General features: G+C 43.6%; 1 protein-coding gene across 1 annotated transcript in view; it reads right to left on the bottom strand.

Moving 5' to 3' along the window:
- The window catches only part of AKAP13 (A-kinase anchoring protein 13), a 245,086-nt gene that overhangs the window by 162,119 nt on the left and 69,631 nt on the right, over positions 1–13,336 (bottom strand).

The raw sequence follows: 13,336 nt of genomic DNA, 5'->3' as shown, positions 1-13,336 counted from the left end.
AACTAGCTTTTCCAGTTCAGGAAAAAGAAAAACTAATTTTTGTTCATTAATCTGGGCAGGACTCATCTTCGTTCATGTGACTTTATAGTATGTTGCTGCTGCTGCTAAGTCGCTTCAGTCGTGTCCGGCTCTGTGCGACCCCATAGACAGCAGCCCACCAGGCTTCGCCGTCCCTGGGATTCTCCAGGCAAGAACACTGGAGTGGGTTGCCATTTCCTTCTCCAATGCATGAAAGTGAAAAGTGAAAGTGAAGTCGCTCAATCGTGTCCAACTCTCAGAGACCCCATGGACTGCAGCCTACCAGGCTCCTCCATCCATGGGATTTTCCAGGAAAGAGTACTGGAGTTGGGTGCCATTGCCTTCTGCGTTATAGTATGTCATGGTCATTTAAAAAAAGAAAATTTAAGAAAGGAACCCATACTTGAGTCTGACAAAGTTCCAATGATCTTGTCTATCTTTATAAGTCCCACTGCCCTTATTCAGCACTTTTCATAATTCAATTGATGAAATGGATTAATCTTATTTAGAAGCAATCAGACAAGTAAATGAAGTCAAAATAGACTGGTCACGGCCTACATGTGACATTTTTCCTGGTAACTCTCCTCTACTTTTTTCCCAGAAACTCTGCTACTTACACAGAAACCATAACACATTGATCCCCTCTCCCTGATTTATAGCACTGCAAAGTAAGTAGATTCGGTGAGAGCCCAAAACTATTTATGAAGGGTCAGATTTTTTAAAATTTCCTGTTCATCACAAAAATAAAAATTCTAAAAATTACTGGTAAAAACAAAACGTATAAGATACAAAAAACTTACGCCCAAAGGATTAACAGATTCAACAGATATACAGTTATTCTAATTATTGTATGTGTGTTCAGCTGCTCAATCATGCCCAACTCGTTTTGATCCCATGGACTGTGGCCCGCCAGGCTCCTCTGCCCTTGGAATTTCACAGGCAAGAACACTGGAATGGGTTCCCATTTCCTCCTCCAGGAGATTTTCCTGACCCAGAGATCGAATCTGCATCTCTTGCATCTCCTGCATTGGAAGGCAGATTTGTTACCACTGTGCTACCTGGGAAGCCCATGTCAGATTACTATAAAAGTTTCTAAACACATACTCTCAATGTACTTTATACTAATCTCGTCATGGAGCAGGGCAAATAGCTGGCAGATCAGCCCCAATTCAGGGCCTTCCCCATGCTGAACTGCAGCGATCCCTCCAGTCTGCCAGGAACCACACTTCACATTCTTAAAATCTACACACCCTGGGGAGACAGGCCAGTGGCAGCAGAAAGAAACATCAAGGCATGTACAGAAACATGGAATGTGGTACCAGCTACAGACCCACTGGACAAATTTCCTTTTCTCCCAAGGAATACTTCACATGGGCCTGGAAACTAACTCAAGGATATTCAAGAGTTTTTTAAAAGTTTGGTCCCAACCAGTGTTTAATAATTATTTTTAGAAAACCAAAAGCATCTAAAAATCTACTTTAACAGGCACGTCACAAAGAGCTTCTTTCACTAATACAATGACATGATTTCCTTTAATAAAATGTGAAATACAGGAAGCTAATCACAGTACATAGTAAAAACGGTACAGCTGATTCCTGAACACCTCAGGTTTGAGCTGTACAGGTCTCACATACATGCGAATATTTTTCAATAAATCCACTGAAGTACTACACAATCTACAGCTGCTTGAAACAGGCTACAGAGCTACAGATACAGACGGCCAGCTATGGGACTTGAGCATTCATGGACATTGGTATGAGTGGCAGGTCCTGAGGGACTACCATACACTGAATGGTAGGACTCAGTTTTTCGGAGTTCTTTCGTTATAAATATTTGCAATATTCCAGGTGACAAGGTTGATGTTCTACATGTAGACGGAGAACAAAGTTCAGGTAAACCAAACAAGGTTTCACGGAGTTAGGGCTGCCTGAGGGCTAAAACATGATTTAAATATATATATATATATATTCATTCCAAGCAATCTATTCCTAAGCAATTTAGTATAGTAACTCATGTGGATTAATGAGCTAAAAGAAAAGCTAAATGCTTCTCTGGATCACCTTTTAAAAAGGTACTGAGAGTATTCTACTGAATACTTGTACCCTAACAGAACTATTTTCATATTAGCACATATTCTCTAAAATGGTGTGCATATAAAAAGATCCCAGAAGATATTTCCAGTATAAATATACAGAGAATTTTACCTTACTCTGTACAACCTTAAAATGAAAATCTATATCCTATTAAATAGGACCAAACTGGGTTATCGTGTAGCAATTACAAAAATACTGTTTCTCTATATATGAAAATGTAGTAAGAGCTATATGAATGCTTGTTTTCAAACATTCTAATACCAAATGAAATGCTTCCAGAAGCCCACTGAAAAGATAACACTACAGGTAGTAGTAGTATTACTGTCCACTGTGTTACAAATGCATTCTACAAGAATTCAGTCTTTGCTGTACTGTTCTTAAGTTCTTAGTTCAGGATTATCTTAAAAAACAAAAACAAACAATAAAAACACATACATTTTCAGAAGATGGTCTAGGCTATATATTTTTTCATTTATTCAAACATGCATACTCATGCAGTATCTATTATGTTTCCAGGTGCGAGAAATAATATTGACGAATAAATGAGATAGTCGAGATTCCTACCATGTTGGAGGTTACAGTGTAGAGGGGTATGATTACAGTTAGAGGTAAGGGCTTTAAAGCAAATAAAACAAGGTGCTTATGGCAGAAAATTCCTTGGAGTGGAGACACTGGCTCTGCAGACAGGTGCCAGAAAATGGTCTGAGAAGATACGGCAACTGATCAGAACCACGTGAAAGAGCAAGCGTGTGAAGCTGCCGGGACAGAATGCATGAGGCCAAGGGTTCAGCAAGCACACAGAACCTGAGAGGTAGCAAGCAGCTGGCCAGCGCGGCTGAGGCCGATGTGGCTGTGCAGGGAAGGCGACGGGAACGAAGGAAACGTTACGAAACGAGGTCTGAGGGTTCTACATGGTTCAGATCTCACAGAGCTTCGCCGATCATGCAGGAAAAAGAACTGTCTTCCGAGTGGGGTGAGAACACACTGGAAGGAGTAAGCAACCGGGGCGGCGGGCAGGATTTGAAAAATCAGTGATACTAGTAGCATGGTTACTTGGTGTTAGCAGCTTTGGTCGTGCCAGACTCTTGGTGACTCCAGAGACCACAGTCCGCCAGGCTCCTCAGTCCATGGGATTTCCCAGGCTGGGGCGCGTTGCCATGCCCTCCTCCCGGGGACCTACCAGACCCAGGGCCCAAACCCGAGTCTCCTCCACTGCAGGGAGAGTCTACCGTCTGAGCCTCGAGGGAAGTCTAGTAGTGCAGTATGAGGTGAACAGCGCTGACTTCTAACCTCCACAACAACTCTGACACACAGGCTACTGTGTTCCCATTTTTCCTGTGAGGACAGTGAGGCTCCAGGAATAACTTGCCCCAGTCCACGGTAAGTGAAAAACCCAGAATCTGTACTAATTCAGATCTGATTCCAAAACTTCTGTACCACTTTAGACTATCCACAGTGATACTGACCCCCCAACAATGTCCCATCATGAAGTGAAACGAAGTGTTAGTGTCAGTCGTGTCTGACTCTTTGCGACCCCATGGACTGTAGCCCACCAGGCTCTGCTGTCCATGGGATTCTCCAGGCAAGGATACTGGAGAGAGTAACCATTCCTCCTCCAGGGAGTCTTCCTTATCCAGGATGGAACCCAGGTCTCCTGCATTGCAGGTGGATTCTTTACCGTCTGAGCCACGAGAAAAGCCCATGTCAAATTATGAGGACACATTCAAATTCTGAAAATTCTAAGTCCACTATAATACTTACCAGAAGCTAGTCGGATGTCGGGTATAGTAGGGGTTTCCCTCATAGCTCAGTGGGTAAAGGATCCTCCTGCAACACAGGAGACCCAGGTTCAATCCCTGGGTTGGGAAGATCCCCTGGAGAAGGAAATGGCAACCTACTCTAGTATTCTTGCCTGGGAAATCCAAAGACAGAGGAGTCTGGCAGGCTACACAGTCTATGTGGTCCCAAGAGTCAGATACAACTTAGCGACTAAATCACCACAGTCGGGTATAGTAGGCTTTCTGTCAAAATTTTTATAATATCCATAGCAAGTTTTCAACTGTAGAAAAGCATGGAGAATCCATGGCTGGATCCAAACCTCAAGGTCTGTGTACGTGGTACAACAAAATTCAGTGAGCCCAGAATGAACTTCGGCTAATATGCCAGCGTTCCAGCTGTTACACAACAGTCAACCACCAATCAACCTCGCCTTCTCACCCCGTGTGTCGCAACTCACAAACAAAGTTCAGTTTGACGCTAACACACATGTAAAACCCTGTAAATCAACTGCAGAGAAAAACATTTTTCCGGTACTAACAACACGAGTCATTTGGGGAGGAAGCTCAAAGATACTTGCTGAGATACAGCAAAAGGCCCCATCAAATGGCAGAGCATGAACAATGAAGGTCAGCAGTGCACCCATCTGGAAGATGATACTCACTCTCGGCTGCCCACGCACCACGAGTACCGCAAGCCCATCCTATTTGGGTCCTGGCTTTAAGAGCAGAGGAGGAACGGCCGGGTCGGGCCTCCTCAAAGGCGTGTTTTGCTGAGTCTACTTCTGACAGGAAGTGCAGCACCTAGTTCCTTATTTGAGGGTTACTGCAATATCTTCCATGAAACCACATCACCCTCACAGTGCCAGACCTCAAGGAGTCCTACGGCGTCAACCACAGCTCCACGGAGATGGAGCGAGAGAAGACAAGCGCCAGCAGAGGGGAGGCGGGAGGGGGAGGGCGAGCACTGATCCATCTTAAACTGAACAGAAAGCTACTACCTTAGGTGTTAACAACACACCGCTGGACAACTTATGCTTCACACACATGTGCAGATTCTCTAGGAATCTTAGCACTGATATTCCTTCCTTTTTGACACAGTACAGCCACCTGCCCGTAATGACCAGAATGGGAACAGCACAAAAGAAGAAGAGCCCATCATTTGAACAACTACTCTGTATCAACAATTTGGCTCAGATTCTATGCTGATGAATAATTTAAAACACAAGTTTTATAATGCAATGGTTAGAACATGAGTTGGAAAGTCTGACAGACTTGGTTTGACTCCCTACTCAGACTACCAGCTGTGGGATCTTGGGCTAGTCACGCTTCAATTTCTCAGCAGCTCAATTTCCCCATCTGTAGAGTGGGAATATTAGGTTTGCTGTGAGATCAAACGACCTTGACTGTGAAGTGTTACCAGCATAGCATCTGGTTCTCCCACTGTGACTCCATGGGACGCCACGGGTGGTGTGACTCTAATGAGCAAACCAGAAGGCAGTTTCTGAGTATTAGACATTTAAAAGAAAAAAGCAGGGAGACCCTGCTTGTGGGGTAACGGTCAGGCAGCCACCCCTAAACCACTTCACCGCTAGAAGAAAACAGGACTCTCGGCTCCCTGCTGTTTCACGAGATAGCATTACAGTTGTGCAGTGAACCTGACTAGGAAAAGATGTGTTAGAAGCTGGGTGGTGGTGCGGAGAGGTGTCACATTCACATTAAGCTGAGTGCTCGACTCACTGCTGGTGGATCTTCGTTCCTAGCTCTCCAAATAAAGCGACGGGCTGAGTTCCTGAGAACTGCACAGGCATGCTCTCGCTTAATCTGAACAGACCTATGAGATACACGCTGTGACTTCCTATGTTACAGATGAGGAAAACAGGTTCACAGATGACAAACAACAGGGATGCATTCAAGTTCTGCTTTGCTATTTTTTAAGGCCAAACAGCTGAATGCCTACCCAACATGTATGTGATTAACGATCAAGTACATAAAGTGCACATCTCCTTATACACTCTTGCCGCAAAAATTCTAATAACCAATTAGAGCATACATGTGTTTACTGTTAAGAGTAAAACACTATAATAATCAGTGATCGTGGAAACTGTTAATGCCACTATGCACTACACAACAGTGTTTCAGATGGTTAGAGACACAGCTTGACAGTTAATATGAATATTAAAAGAGTGCTCTGGCTACATAACTTTATGAAGATCATCTTACCTTTTCTGAGCCACTACTGTTTACACAAAGATAAATGATACAAGGAAGAATTATCTTCAGTTCAGTTCAGTCACTCAGTCATGTCCAACTCTTTGCGACCCCATGAACCACAGCACGCCAGGCCTCCCTGTCCATCACCAACTCCCCGAATTCACTCAAACTCATGTACATCGAGTTGGTGATGCCATCCAGCCATGTCATCCCCTTCTCCTCCTGCCCCCAACCCTTCCCAGCATCAGGGTCTTTTCTAATGAATCAACTCTTCGCATGAGGTGGCCAAAGTACTGGAGTTTCAGCCTCAGCATCAGTCCTTCCAATGAACACCCAGGACTAATCTCCTTTAGAATGGACTGGTTGGATCTCCTTGCAGTCCAAGGGACTCTCAAGAGTCTCCTCCAACACCACAGCTCAAAACCATCAATTGTTCAGCACTCAGCTTTCTTCGCAGTCCAACTCTCACATCCATATACGACCACTGGAAAAACCATAGCCTTGTCTAGATGGACCTTTGTTGGCAAGGTAATGTCTCTGCTTTTCAATATGCTATCTAGGTTGGTCATAACTTTCCTTCCAAGGAGTAAGTGTCTTTTAATTTCATGGCTGCAATCACCATCTGCAGTGATTTTGGAGCTCCCAAAAATAAAGTCTGACACTGTTTCCCCATCTATTTCCCATGAAGTCATGGGACCAGATGCCATGATCTTAGTTTTCTGAATGTTGAGCTTTAAGCTAACTTTTTCACTCTCCTCTTTCACCTTCATCAAGAGGCTTTTGAGTTCCTCTTCACTTTCTGCTATAAGGGTGGTGTCATCTGCATATCTGAGGTTACTGATATTTCTCCCGGCAATCTTGATTCCAGCTTGTGCTTCTTCCAGCCCAGCGTTTCTCATGATGTACTCTGCATATAAGTTAAATAAGCAGGGTGACATATTCCTTTTCCTATTTGGAACCAGTCTGTTGTTCCATGTCCAGTTCTAACTGTTGCTTCCTGACCTGCATATAGGTTTCTCAAGAGGCAGGTCAGGTGGTCTGGTTTCCCCATCTCTTTCAGAATTATGTTAGGATATATAAAAACTCTAATTCTGATTAACTGTTTGCTAACTTGTTCATAACACCAAATAAACATTCACTAGAATAAATGCTTTAAGTTGCACATCTCTCATTCCATTTAAGCCATGTGCCTTTCAAGGAAGATTCTATTTGTAAATGATTCATGTCTTAGACAAAATAAAAGCTGAAAAGTCAACATTGCCACCTCCAAATTTTACAAAGAGGAGACATGCCAAAACCATGTACAGCCACTATGACAAATTATCCTCAATCCAGATATAAATGTATAAAGAAATAACAGGAAAAAATGAGGTACCTCAAATACATTTTGCTAACCAAGTGTCAAAACAACAGAGTTTATTAACAATACTTCAAGGACATCACAATACACACCTATGCCTCTGCATCTGCAGGAGTTGGTTCCAAGACCCCCCACCTATACCTATATCCGGGGATGCTCAAGCCCTTTATAAACGGTGCATAAAGTGTGTATGGACAATAAAACCGTTGAGCAAAACCTTGCCAAAATGACTTTTCTAATGCTAACCAAGTTCAGCAGCTCAAGAACCTTTGAAAATCACTAAATCAAGAATCCTAGGTACAAAATTCCTCTTAGAAAACATGCTCTGGAAGAACTCTCCTGAATTATAATTTTCTAACACCTACCTGTTTAGGGACACTGGTGTGTGAACAGAAAGTGAGTATGCTGTTAAGGAATCAAGAGCAATGCAGATAGAAGCTGGTGATGCTGAGAAATTACTGCTTTTCCACTATAAGACTTTTAAAACCATTAAACGTTAGTAAACACATAGAATCACTTTTTAGACTGTTTCATGTTTATTCGTGTACAAGACAACTTTATTCTACACTAGTGGTAGTCAGCTTTGGCCAAATACTGATTTTAGCCACATAGGTTTATTCAACATTCCTTATTTTCTTTGCTTAAAAATAATTTCCATTTCTGTTAATAATAAATGCAGGTAAGATGGTCAAGTCATTCTTTGTACTGGTATGCCTTTAAGGAAATTTCAAAATTCATCAGATGAAACTAATGTGTAATATACTAAAGGTGTGTGCTCCTTAGAGGGTAGAGAGTGCCAGCGGATCCTCATTTCCTCACACCCATCAGGCCCTAAGCTCTGGGTCCGTGTTTTCTTCCACCTGGGTCTGTAGTCAAGTCAGAAATACTTTCAATGTCACGTGCTGTTGGCCACAGAAACTTTGTCACCACTAATTAAGCTGTGTAAATTCGTAATTCTTTGAAGAAAACCTCTGAGGTGTAAATGTTACACCAAGAATAAACACAGGCTGGGACTGTCTGCATGCATACTGCAGTGGGGAAAAGAAGTGCACAGTAGGAGTCACGAGACACGTGGAATGGCTCTGTTGCTCCAACCAACTAGCAGGACCCACTCACCTTCTTAGAAAGACCCAGGCAGTACAAGAGACCATGGGTTTTAGCTCAGATTTCCCATCGGGTTCAAAGTACTGCCCCATTACTTGCCAGCGACAGTGATCACCTGCGACCTGAGGACAACGTGCCCACCCCCAAAGGGTTTGGGAGAGGACAAATATATGAGAATTTACCCAAAATGCCTGACACAAATATAATAAATGGTAACCAGTGTAATTGTTACATAAATACAAACATTATCCTCAGAAAGTTCATTTTGCAATTTGCCAGCAGGTTGCCAGATAAGGAAATCCTGAGATTAGTAGCTGAATGGCTTTTTAAAAAAGAAAACAGTGAAATGTCAAAATTCTTAAAATGCTTCAGGTTAGAAATTTACCAAAAAAAGGAAGGGGTGTTACTGAAAACCAAATCTATGATTCATTAGTTTGGTTAAAAGTCTGACAATGTTACCAAAAACACCTCCTCACAAAATTGTATTAAGAGTTTTAAAACAACCAATACACAAGCTTGTGAATAATGCCAATTTACTAACCACATGGCCTTGGGCAAACTAGCCTTTCTGGGTCTGTCTTCTCATCTGTAGAAAAAATACTGATACTACCTGTATTAACTCTATCTTAGACACTTGCTAAGAGGTTTTAAGTAAGAACACAGTGTAAAGCGTCAACGCAGCAGGGATTCAACACTCAGTTACTGCTACCAGCCTAGTTTCCACTCAATTCCACCACCCTATCTTGACCAAAACACAAAGGAGCCCCAGGAGACACAATGAGAAAAGAGGATGAGGGAATGGATACACGGAGGGAGGGAGGGAGGGATGGACAGACAAACATATGGCTGGACTGGACTTGGGCCAGCGAAATGTAAAGTTAAAAAATTGTTTGCTCTGTCCATCATTTTGAATGTAAGTTTGTGCATCTGTTTCATCCTTTCTCCTCCTAAGCAAAAGCAAAGCCTACACACTTGTTTTGCAGCTGATAGGCTACCAAAGACCCACTTGCCAAGCACTTGAAGAGGACCCTGAAAAGGCAACCACTGTGTTCACAGGACGTCCTGCTCAACAGGACTGCGTCCCATTGGGAAACGTGTACACTTGAGTGCCAGTTAATCTACCACCTGACCCTGAACTCGGGTTTCAAGAGCAAAGGTGTCAGAAGATGGGTGTGGGCACCCCATCCCCAGACTCTCAGAGCGGGGTCACCGCTGCGGACGCTGCAGCATGAACCACCCGCTGAGGGCCTCGGTCTGCCAGGCCGGGTCTCTGCCCTGCACACGCAGTTGTGCCACCCCCGCCGGGCACACTGGACTTGCACCTGGTGTGCAGCCTCGTGGCGCTGGGCCGCTCACTTCACCTCTCTGGCCTCAGTTCCCCCGATTATAAAACGGGGACAACAATACCTACCCTACCCACTCATTAGGCTGTTGGGAGAATTGAAATGCAAAACGGTAGCCTAAGGGTAACCAAAAAATAGATTTAAAACCATATGATGGGAAATATAAACGTTAGGTTATTTTAGTGAGGATCTTGCTCTGCTCGGGAATGTAGGGGCTGGGACTAAACGGAAAGCTGGTTGTCCCTGAGTGAGTGATGCTCACCCAGCATCCCAGGGGCCCTTCCCAAGTCTCCCTCCTCCTGTCAAATCTGCACTGAGGGAAGTATGGGACCCTGGCAATTCCACACTGTGTGTGTACCAGGAGCTCCACCGTTTCTATACAGCCTTGGGCCAGTTACTTCAATTCTCTGAGCCTCTATATTTCATCTATAAAACAGATAAAACCTATTTCACAAGGCTGTAATAAGGTTAAAATGAAGTATGACCTGCAACGTACCAACTGTGATTTCTAGGGCACTGCAGGCATTCAACAAATACAGATTTGTTGAACTGATACGGAAAAGGAGGTGAAGTACTGTTAGGACAAATACTTTCAAACTCATTCTTTGGGCAAATAAAATATTTCAGCACTTTTATGTCAACACTGGGGAGTGGAAATTCCTCAAAGAAATAACTCTTCCTGTAAGGGTGATGGCACTTATCCATCTAGCTCAACAGCCCGGAGGCGCCGACATCACTGTATGCATCAGAGCCACGCTCATCTTTTAAAGTGGTATCTGATACACTGGGAAATAATTTCAGACTCTTATCAAACAGCAGTGTTCAAATGCTGCCTTAAAAGACGTCCAACATTTTGGGCGTATTTTTCTTAATATATGAAGGAAAGGACAATTACGGAAGGAAAGGGAAAATAAGAAAAGGGTAGATGACATCTGTGTCAGCCACTGTGCTGTGCCCCGCTCCCTGAAACGCTATGCATTCTTTTCTCAAAGCAACTACCTGAAGACGGTCCCTCTTACTCTTCCCATGCCATAAACAAGGCACTGAGACACTACTTGAGTGGATCACCCAGCATCACGCAGCTCTAGCTCTACACAGGCAGAGCCTGGACTCAAAACCAGACTGCCCCGCTACAACACTCCCGACCTCTCTACAGACTGTAATTCACAGACAACTATAATTAACATTACAAAAAGGACAGTGTAGGCAGATCAATCAACGGGAAGGTGAGCTTCACTGATCAGTGAAAATCATTTCCATGATTTTATGACTACACGGGACACTTTCATCCAGAGTCCCTTTGACTTTAATAAGGCATCTGCACAAATCTCACTTGGTTCTAACAACCTGTAGTGTAGACAGACGAGATATTATCCATAAGGGAGGAGAAACATGAGACTCAAGTGGGAGAGTGACTTTTTCTGAGTCACTTGTGCACTAACTGGGGGAACGCAGATACTAACTTTTTCATCCCTAAGCAATCCCACCATACTACACTGTCTCTCTTCAAGCTGATATATAGTTATAGCCCCTTTATGTGTTCCCCAAAACCACCATAAACTGTGTGATCAATAAACCCCGATTTCTGCCACTGTACACGCCCAGCCCTCAGCCATCATTCTAGGAAGTAGATATTACTGAAGCTCAGAGAGGAAAAGTGACTTCATGGGTCCAAAGTACCACGGCTAAAAATGGCAGAGCCAAAACACAGACTTAGACCTGACCCCAAAGTTTGCACACTTTGCCTTTACCATGAATTGCCCCTGGGTCTCAGCTCTAACGAGTGACCCAGGTCCGAAGGTTGCTTATTTGTCACTAAATGAACAAGACATCAGGTAGCTCCCAGCTGTAACATGCTCCTGTTAGACAATGCCGATGCAACGTTTCTCTAACGCCGTCATTCCCGAGCATCCTAACCTAAGAGCCTGAAGACCTGGGCTGTCTCCCCGCTCTGCCCATCACTGAGGAACCTTGGGCGGGGTGTGCAACTAGCTCCTCCATACGTGGGAGAGGATTGTGCACCCACCTAAAGAAGTCCGTGCAGACGTGCAGGCTCCTCTTCCAGGAGTAAGATTTCTCAGGCAAAACTGGTAACATTTTATATAAGGTGAATTTTCAGATTACAAATGCATCCATATTCACAATGTAGATCAAAATATGAAGACGTGTGCTCAATTGTGTCCAACCCTTGTGACCTCATGGACCATAGCCCACCAGGCTCCTCTGCCCATGGAGTTTTCTAGCCAAGAATACTGCAGTGGGGTGCCATTTCCTATTCCAGGGGATCTTCCCAACCCAGGGACTGAACCCACATCTCCTGTATCTCCTGCATTGGCCAGCGGGTTCTTCACAACCAAGCCACCTGAGAAGCCCTAGTCAAAATAAAAACTAAAGCAAAAGAGCTGTAAGTCAACAAAAGTTCTCTCTTCCCTGTCACTGAACAAAGTGAAAATTAATAGCTACAGGTTACAGAAAAGGGGAACTCCCCAAAATGTCCTAAACAGAGGTTCCCTATAGACATGAGTCTTACTTAAGAGAAAGCTTTTAACCCGAAGCACATTTGACATAGAAATGACTCAAGTCATTCCAAACAGATTATGGAAATAAGCCTTAGGGACACAAATGCAGAAAGAACTTGGACCCAGATCAGCACAGCACCCTTCAGTTCCCCGCCCAAAACACTCGGTATAAGCAGCAAAGAATCAAAACAACAGACTTCTCTTGGGAGAGGTATAAAGGGACTGAAATGAACATGATGTTTCAGCTAAGGCTAAACTGTAAACAGTTACAATTAATATAAAATGGATACAAACGATACTTCAACTTCATATTAACTGAATGGGAGGGTAAGAGACAGGCCTAAGTGAGAATCTACAATTTGAAAGGGAGAAGGAGTAAGCATACCCAAGTCTAAAGATTTTAGTGAACTACTAACAAAGATAACCATCACACAGTGCAGCAATTCTTAACTTCCCACAAATCTCACTGCGAATTTCACAAATGAACTCTATTCAGAAACACACACGCATAAACTGCTGTTAATTTCAAAGGCTGTGGATCCCAGGAAGTCTCTTCTTGGGTTCTCCGAATCTTAGCGGGGAGCCCAGCCACTCTGGCCAGCCTCCCAGGAGATGCGGCTTCTGTTTCTGGCTCAGCCACCTTGTCATTCTCATCCCCTCACTCTGCCACTCTGGATCTCAGCTTCCTCATCTGCTAAAGATGATCTCATCTCTCCTGACTCTTTATGCTGGAAATTCTAGAAGAGTCTACTGACATCACAGGAAGAGTGAGGGATGTAGAAAAATCATCTCCTGATCATTTCTTAAATTGCTAACTATGACTCTTGAGACTCTTGAGAGTCCCTTGGACTGCAAGGAGATCCAAACCAGTCCATCCTAAAGGAAATCAACCCTGAATATTCATTGGAAG

The sequence above is a fragment of the Bos mutus genome, chromosome 21, assembly GCF_027580195.1.
Source record: "Bos mutus isolate GX-2022 chromosome 21, NWIPB_WYAK_1.1, whole genome shotgun sequence".
NCBI lineage: Eukaryota > Metazoa > Chordata > Mammalia > Artiodactyla > Bovidae > Bos > Bos mutus.
This window is presented reverse-complemented; position numbering and strand designations above follow the sequence as displayed.